The sequence below is a fragment of the Temnothorax nylanderi genome, unplaced genomic scaffold (genome assembly GCF_030848795.1).
Source record: "Temnothorax nylanderi isolate EJ_2023f unplaced genomic scaffold, tnyl_v1.0 TNYL_tig0940_pilon, whole genome shotgun sequence".
NCBI lineage: Eukaryota > Metazoa > Arthropoda > Insecta > Hymenoptera > Formicidae > Temnothorax > Temnothorax nylanderi.
Window position 1 is genome coordinate 25,001 of NW_027250002.1, and position 9,293 is coordinate 34,293.

The window sequence follows — 9,293 nt, forward strand, 5'->3', positions numbered from 1 at the left end:
ATTTGGATTTGAGGTTCTGATACATTCTGATCATGACTATCATTGTCAAAAGCGCTGTCAAACACATCGTCCTCGTATGACATTGTTTAATTCTTTAATTTTATATCAAATTTGTATAGCAAAAATTTTATATTAAATATTTTAAGAACACTGGAACGTAGTTTACACTCCCGGAAACTCGAATCTCGCACATTTGCCGTAATTTTCCTCCTGCGCTCTAATTGGTCGAACGTAAGAAAAGCAGGAGTAGGAGTAAGACGGAATGGAAATTATTTATTTCGCTTACGCACTTACTCTAACTCCTTACGCCGCTCTTAATACTTAATTCAGGCTTACTCTACGTAATGTAGACGGATCAACTTCTTATTGTAGATCGGGCTTTACAGATAGACTAATTTTATTCAAGGCATTTGAAAGCACATAATTCTAGCATATTGAGTTTTTTATTTTATATGTAATTTTAATGAGTGGGGGTGCTGGCTTCATGTAAGCGATTTCCCATGAAACTGCCCTGGCGAAAATAGGAAGTTTTATAAGCGTTTGTTAAGCGTTTACGTGAGCGTTTGCGGGAGTTTGTTGAGCGTTTAGAATCGGTCAGTAAAACGTTTAAAAAGCAGAAATTGCAACGCTTTAGCGTTTGAAAGACGTTTGTATTAAGCGTTTTGAAAGTTTGCACAGCATTCTCACAGCGTTTGCACAGCGTTTACGGGAGTTTGTTGAGCGTTTGAAAACGGCCAGTAATCCGTTTGAAAAGCGTTTGAAAAGCGGAAATTGCATCGCTTTAGGGTTCTTCTTGCGGTCGAAGAATAATTAACTGTGATTGGCCAATTCTTACGACTTACGACCTACAATACATCCATTGTAGACCGGGCCTAAAACATTTAGAGATCCTCTGTTAATAAGTCGAAAGCGTTTGCTTTCATCATTGGAAACTGCGTGCAGCCTCTATTGAGCGTTTAACAAGCGTTTACTCTTGTCGTTAGAAGAAACGGCGGAAAGAGCGTTAAATGTTAAAATCTGCTTTTCGCCTCGCAGAGGGTCTGCTTATATACGCGGCTAGATGTATTTTAAATGCGAGAAAGATGCGCCGCCTAGCGGCATTGTTAGAAGAACGTTTGTTGAACGGAAGGAAAACGCTTGTCTTACGGCGCCGGATAAAGCGTTTCTTAAGCGTTCTCAAACCGTTTGCACAAACGCCCTACAATTCGCCGCGTTAGAAGAGCATTTGCTGAGCAAAGGGAAAACGCTTGTCTTACGGCGTTGGGAAAAGCGTTTGATAAACATTTGTAAAGTCTGACAGCAAACTCTCTATACGAAGTTGTATTAGCGTTCACTAAGCGTTCTCTGAAAAGCGTTGGCTTAGCATTACAGAATTTTCACGAAACGTTTTATACAGCGTTTGATAAGCGTTCCGAAAGCGTTTACAACCCAACAGCGTTGTGTAAGTGTTCTTACAACGTTTGAAAGCGTATAAACGCTCAGAAAACCCTCACCAAACGTTTGTCAACGCTCTATAAGGCTTCTTATTTTCGCCAGGGTGCTCAAGCACAAAAATCGTTAATAGAACACATAATTAGCACATAAAGAGCACTTAATTTCTGCATATGTGTTATTCCGGTTTTTCGTGGGAGGAGTGCTAACTTAACAGACATCCTTTCTGCGAGATCTATCGTTCCTCAGAATTTGTTGCACAGGTCCTGAATCAACCTATATAGTTGTGGCAACACAATTTATGTAATTTTGTCTATTATTGATTTACTTCAGTAATAAATATAAATGATTTAGAAAAGAAAAAGAGGAACGAAAGCGTATAAAGAGACTCGAGGAAAGAGAAAAAGAAAGAGAAAAACGAACAGACGAAGAAATGAGCATACTGTTGGATAAAGATGAAAATGAGGATGAGATAGATGAGGAACAAGCAGAAGCAAATAAAGAAAATGAAAAAAAAACGAAAAAACAAGAAAACAAAGAGGAGGACAGCATTTGGAAGAAAGAAACCAGATGTAAGTTACATTTGTCACATTACAATTACTCAAAGATGGGGATGTAAAAGTCACCATTTTGTGTCCTTAATCCAGGAATCTGTAAAACACGCTTTGCTATCTTTTTTGAGCTTGAAAGAAGAAGGAAATAATAATTTTTCACCAGGAAATTATGGGAAATATTTTAGAAAAAATGCTATTTTGACACATATTTTACAGACATTTATTATCGCTTCTAAAATAATTCCCGTAGTTTCCTGGTGAAAAGATTATTTCCTACTTTTTCAACCTCACCTGTAGCAAAGCGTATTTTACAGATTTCTGTTAAGGACACAAAATGGAAATTTTTACATCCTTTTTTTTTAAATCTGCTATTTAAGTAATTAATTTATTGCTTTGATTGTTGCATTTTCGTGTAGTTTTCATCGTTCAAGAATGCAGCGGGCAAGGGGCAGAAGAGGCCTGCAGAGAGGTGGTGGCTGGAGAGGGGAAAGAGGGAGAAGAGGAGGAAGAGGCTGGAGAAGAGGACAAGGACGTGGCTACAGGGGTAGCCACAGGGGTGGCTATAGGGGTGGCTACGGAGGTGGCTACGGGGGTGGCTACGGGGGTGGCTACGGGGGTGGCTACGGGGGTGGCTACGGGGGTGGTCCCATATATCAATTTTTTCACAATTGTTAATCCATACTAATAAAAATAGAATAAAAAAATAATCAGTGCAATATATTTCCTCAAACTCCTTTTCCTCTTTAAAATTATATAAAGAATAGTTTCTTTTTAACTTTTATTTCTTTATATACTTATCACATACAATTATATAATAATTGCATTTATCATATAAAGGAACACTAAAATCTTTAAAAATAGGCAAAATTCAAGCAGCTGTAACTTTGTTAAAAATGAACGAAATTTAAATTTTAAAAAAGGATTTTAAAGCTTGAAATTTCTACTTTTAAAAGGTTACTATTATTTTTTAATTTCTGTGAGTTTGGTAATTTTTACATATATAAAACTACAAACTGGACAAAATAGAAACTTTTCCTCTCACTTTGTGAGCCTGTCACGTTCACAAAAAAATCTGTAAAAATTTTCAACTTTCTAACGTAAAAGCTTGAAGTTTTCCTTGCAAAATCTTTTTTTAAAAATGTTTTTACGATTTATTGATACTAATTTATTGCGGATTGAATAAGAAATGAGCATTTTGACTTTGATTGTTCATAACTCTTTTAGAAATCATCGTATCGCAATTAAAAAAACAGATTCTTAAAGCTGAAACTTTGCTCTATTAAACGGTATAATTGACAAATTTTTTTAAATAACATGTAGATATGATACAAATTGATGAATATAATGTAAACATTAGCGATTTTTCTAATTTTCATTTTGACCCAGAAAACAGTTGTACCAGAGAGAAGGATGAGAGGCGCAATGACGGCGATTTTCTTGGGACGCTTTTGCTAGGCCGTACAGTAGCGCCACACATCCACTTTCAGGAATTGGAACTACGAGTCACATCCACTTTTCGATACTGTCGATGAATTTGGTTCACGTCCGTGCTATGTATACATCCACTTTTCGATATTGTCGGTCTTTCGTGGTTCGTGTCCGTGCTACATCCACTTTTCGAAACTGTCGGTATTTGGTTCGTGTGCAATGCACATGGTTTGCGTCTGAGCTAATGGTTCATGTCCGAACTACCCAGCTGGAGGGGATATGCTGGCCGGCCGCCCGCCGCGGCGGCACGCGCCGGCTATGCGACGTTGCCACGATGCCACGCATTTCGGGTATCGTGTCTCGTGCCTCGCCGACTGCCAAGTCTGAAATCGACGATACGCTACGTCGTATATATATATATATATATATTAGTTTTGCGCGATATTTTTCGTTTTAAAAAACATATATATGTATAATAAATGTTATTTTTTCGTTAGAGGAAAACAAATAAAATAATATATTTCGCATAAACTAAATTTTTTATTTTATCACACCGTTTTAAAACAAGTAGAAACCTGCACTTTGCTTTCTCATAGTTTTTAAGTGTGCAAGTAGAAACTTACACATTGCTTCCTCATAGTTTTTAAGTGTGCAAGTAGAAACCTGCACATTGCTTCCTCATAGTTTTTAAATGTGCAAGTAGAAACTTGCACTTTGCTTCCTCATAGTTTTTAAGTGTGCAAGTAGAAACCTGCACATTGCTTCTTTATATTTTTTAAATGTGCAAGTAGAAACCTTCGCTCACAAAGCTTCCTCTATGAGTAAGCTTTTATTTTATTTGATGTATAATTATTTGTATTTATTTGTTTTGGCTTCCTCATAGAGGAAGCTTTGTGAGAAACTTCCTCAGGTTTCCAGAAAATCGGTAACGAAAAACTATACACTTTATGGCACTCCTCGGGAAATTCTACCCCTACTTCATATACTTTTGGTAAAAATTCGGTCCACTAACGAATGAGTAGTTCGCGGTCATACATACATACAGACGACGGTACTTATATATATAGATATTTAGTGTTTGGGAAATTTGGTGTTTTATATAAAATTATATATGGGTCCATATATCATTATGTATGGGGATATATAATTCCAAATATAACTCCGTACTATCATCATTTTTGTTTTACTCGCATTCAATTTTAATTTATTCCTACACATCCATTCTTCTACTATTTTAAATAGTTCCCGGAGTCCCGGAGGCGCGGGGGTCTTCCCCCTCCTCTTCATAGAGGGGGCTACTGGGTAAACTGGGCTTCGGCCTGGGATCCCAATAGTAAAACTCCCGTCGGGGGGTTCGCTATCGGTCGGAGCTTTCGCCGGGGACGGGGTCTGGCATTATGTGCAGGTTTCTACTTGCACACTTAAAAACTATGAGAAAGCAAAGTGCAGGTTTCTACTTGCACACTTAAAAACTATGAGGAAGCAATGTGCAAGTTTCTACTTGCACACTTAAAAACTATGAGGAAGCAATGTGCAAGTTTCTACTTGCACACTTTTTTATTGTCCTAAAACATCATTTTTTGAAGTCTCAATTATTGAGACTTGAGATGTTCTAACTGTCCCCCTTAAAAACAGATGAATAGTGAGTAAACTAAAGTTTAAAGTTAACCGACGTTTATAAAATCACGACAATAGATTTCCTCGTCACCCATGAGGTACTATTGTTGACGCGTTTTTTTTAAGTGGTTTCCCCTGTAGGCCTAGTCCACTAAAAAATAATATTAGGATATAATCGAATTTTTATGATTATAACTATAACAGAGAAGAATACCCAATAATTTAGTATATGTTTACTTAATTTGCACGATTCCTTATATGTGCAGATTGTAAAACATACTAGTGCTTTTCGTTTTGTAAAATAATAAATTTCCGTGTTAATTTTATCTATTTAATTAGCAACGTATTTTTTATTATGATAAGATTTACTTCGTTAAGCGTATAATGCAGGTTGTTGAACGGTGCATATTTTTGTTGATTTCTGTTCGTTATTTAAACTGATTATAATAGATACATTTTATTGTATACTGCGTTTAACGCAGAATGCATTTTCATAATAATTACTGCACCTAGCGCAGAATGCATTTTCATAATTTTACTGCGCTCCGCGCAGAATGCATTTTCACAATTTTACTGCGCTCTGCGCAGAATGCATTTTTATAATAATCACTGCGCTCCGCGCAGAATGCATTTTGATAATACTACTGCGCTCTGCGCAGAATGCATTTTTACAGTAATTACTGCGCTTTGCGCAGAATGCATTTTAACTTTATTCATTTCTTTGTGCGACAAATTTTTTTGGTTTTTTTTTCTAAATTTATTTACCATGATTTCAATGTTATTTCAATGTTTTTAATTTTTTTATGTAGATCTAGATATTTATTTCTCCGTTTTTTTTTATTATTGTTTGTCTCTTTACTTTAAAACAACCTAGCTTCCGAAGCGCGGATCTAGCTCGCGGCTGATCAGGGTTCGGAGTAGGCGCGGAGGAAGACACAAGACTCGGTTGAAATGAAACGTAACAAGTTTATTCTATAAGGCGTAACTAAATATACAGTAAAAGCGCGGGTGCGCCGGAATTATGCACCGAGAGCGCGGGTGCGTCGGAGGTATGTACAGAGATCGCGGGAGTCGACGGTATATACAGAGATCGCGGAAGTCGACTATATATATACGGAGATCGCGGAAGTCGGCGATATAGACAGAGATCGCGGGCGTCGCGGATGCAGGTACGGTACCGGCGATACGCGGGGATTGCGGAGTTCGGAGCGGTGTACAGAGATCGCGGGAGTCGACGGTATATACAGAGATCGCGGAAGTCGGCGATATATACAGAGATCGCGGGCGTCGCGGATGCGGATACGGCGACGGCGATACGCAGAGGCCGCGGAATTGACGATATATACGGAGATCGCGGAAATGCGAGCTTGGCCAGCGGTGGCGGTAAGCGCGCGCGAGGCAGGACCGCGCGGGATCGAGCGGCTAAGACCCTTAGCAGATGTAGAGATGACTCTCTACATCCGGACGTCTCGGAATACGCGGGCGGGAAGCGGAACCGGGTGGCCAAGACCCTTGGCGAGTAAGAGAAGAGCTCTCTTACCCTGGTTCACTCCGGTATCACAGGTCCTTGGAAGGAAGATCGAGTCGACCGCCTAGATTCGTCACTTGGCAGAGCCAGAGATGCCTCTCTAACTCCTGGACGTTTCGAGTTTTGGGATTGCGGGATCCGTGAGCAGCGGAGAACAGGTCGGATCGGTTTGCTGGCTCACGGCGGAATCTAAATGTTGCTGAAAATTCGCCGGTTTATATACCCGCGGCGATTGTCGGTGTGGCGGGGGTATACGCGACGGCAATCGCGAGCGCCGGGATGGAGCGGCGGAGCGTTCGGAAAATACGGCGTCCCGACGCCGCGATTGCGTTCGGCGGCTTTCGGCCGTTCTCGGCACCGCTCGGCGCTCCGAGTCGGTTGCCGCGGTAAGTCCGTTCGCGGACTTATACGCGAGATAATATGTTTAAAAAAGGGCACACCGTGCCTTGTCTCGCCCGGCGGGTGTTCGGCCGGGCGGCTTCCGGCTGATGTTCGCCGGGAACGATGCGTTTCGGGGCGCATCGTTACAACTTTAATTATATATTTTGAATTACGGATTGGTATTTTTTTTTTCGTTTTGGGTGTAATATAATCCGATATTATTTAATTTTTAGACTTTATTTTCTGTCCTGTAGACATTATTGTGGCTAATTATTTTTTATTGTTAATTTCAATGGTATTTACAGTGTAAATATGCAGTGTAAATATGCAGTGTAAATATGCAATATAAATATTGTCATTATGTAATTGTTGTTGTTTTTATTCTTCCGGGAAGGGTAATAATATTTTCTCTTTTATGATTCTCAGACAATGACTACGCATTTTTGGCATATCTGTTGAATATTTTTTATTTGAAGGATTTTCTCCCAATGCTATTGATACTGCAAATGCTGCTGCAAATATTCCACATGATGCAAGATCTGGCTGCTTGGTTACTTTTTCAAATATTATATTATTTTGTTCCAGATTAGGGTATTTATAACTTTTGAATACGCTAATTCAAGAATTTTCTCTTGTTTAAGTCTTTTTATTTTTAATTCCAAAGAATTTTCTGGAGATGGTGTTTTTGGAGGTATAAAACGACCCAAAATGTATAAATTTGATATTTTAGTTACTCTACTTAGTGCTACGTACAACATTGATCTCGTCATACGATAATTATTTCTCAGATCATACTTTCTCATAAGTTTGGCCTTGGCTTTTATGAATTGTTAAAGCTTCAGCAGGCGTAATTGGAAACTGTTCTCTTATAATTTGGTACCCCATTCTATCATTAACATTCAATATGACAGAAATTCGTGATAAAGGAACTAAACACATTTCCATACAATTTTCACTCATATACTTTACGTATGGTCGTCTTTGCTCAACACCAACCTTATCATTTTGAAAATCTAGCCATATTTTAACTGGTTCTACGGTACCTGGTTTAAATGTTATATACTTCAAAATTCCACAGGCTCCATTAACTAGGCCATCTGCAACATCTACATTATTGGTTATCATATAGTTGATTCCAATTTTTAATGTGATTTTAAAATCTAAACCACTGCATTCTGTTCTTTTTTTATTTTTTAATGATGTTAGCAGTTTATTTCTCGTTTTACTATTTACTTTTCCTAAAATTGAGTCTATTGCTTTAAATTCATAAGCAATTCCATCTTTTAAATCTATCTTCAATTTATTATAAATATCCACCGAACGATTGTCAGCATATAACCTTACGGCGTCTATAGGGATGTCATCTTCTGTCGTTTCTCTTGATCTTATTAGATCAATATTATTTTCAGACATTGTTCCTCTCGCAAGATTGTTAAGTGCTTCAATAAAATTTTTATCTTCTTTTTGTCTCATTATTTCCGTTAATTCAAATAATTCAAATTCGCTCCATAATACATTTTCTGAAAAAACGCTTAACATGCATGATTTAGGTGGGAGATATATCGAAGTATCCATAACCGGTGGTAATTGATAAAGATCTCCTACCATCAAAACAGAAACCCCACCAAAGCTTCTGTCTCGACCCATTATTTGTCTTAATCGTGTATCAATTCGACTAAACATCGTACTACCCACCATCGATATTTCGTCTATAATTAATAATTTTAATCCAAATAAATTTTCTCGTATAGTATTAGCCACATCTTCTGACAAGTCTGGCATTTGTCCTCCGTATTGTGTTACTGGCAAAGCAAAAGCTGTGTGTAACATTGTTCCACCTATTAAAAATGCTGCTTTGCCAGAGGGTGCACATAATAATATTTTCACTTTATTATTATTTTCACCAGGCATATCATCAGAGCAATTCAGCAATACCTGATAAATCGCATTAATCACCGTGCTTTTTCCCACACCAGCAGATCCGCTTAAAAATAGTCTAATTGGTAACTTTCCATTCTTGAAACAACATAAAACATGCATTATAATTTCTCGTTGTTTATCATTTAATTTGCGAAGTATATTCATCATTTCTTCTTTGTAACTTTAGATGGACTACTTATTTTCCTTTTATTTTTATTTAAGCCATCTGCAATACCAGTTTGAGTAAATATATCTACCTCTTGCTCCTTTTCTACATTTGTTTTTATAAAAGATTCTACTTCTTCATCTTCAATATCTTGCTGATCTTTTTGTGCTTGATCTAATGCATCGTTAATTTCTGCATCACCTATAACTGAGTATTTCTTTCTATTCTCTTCTATTTTTTGAATATTTTCTATATAAATTCGCTCACA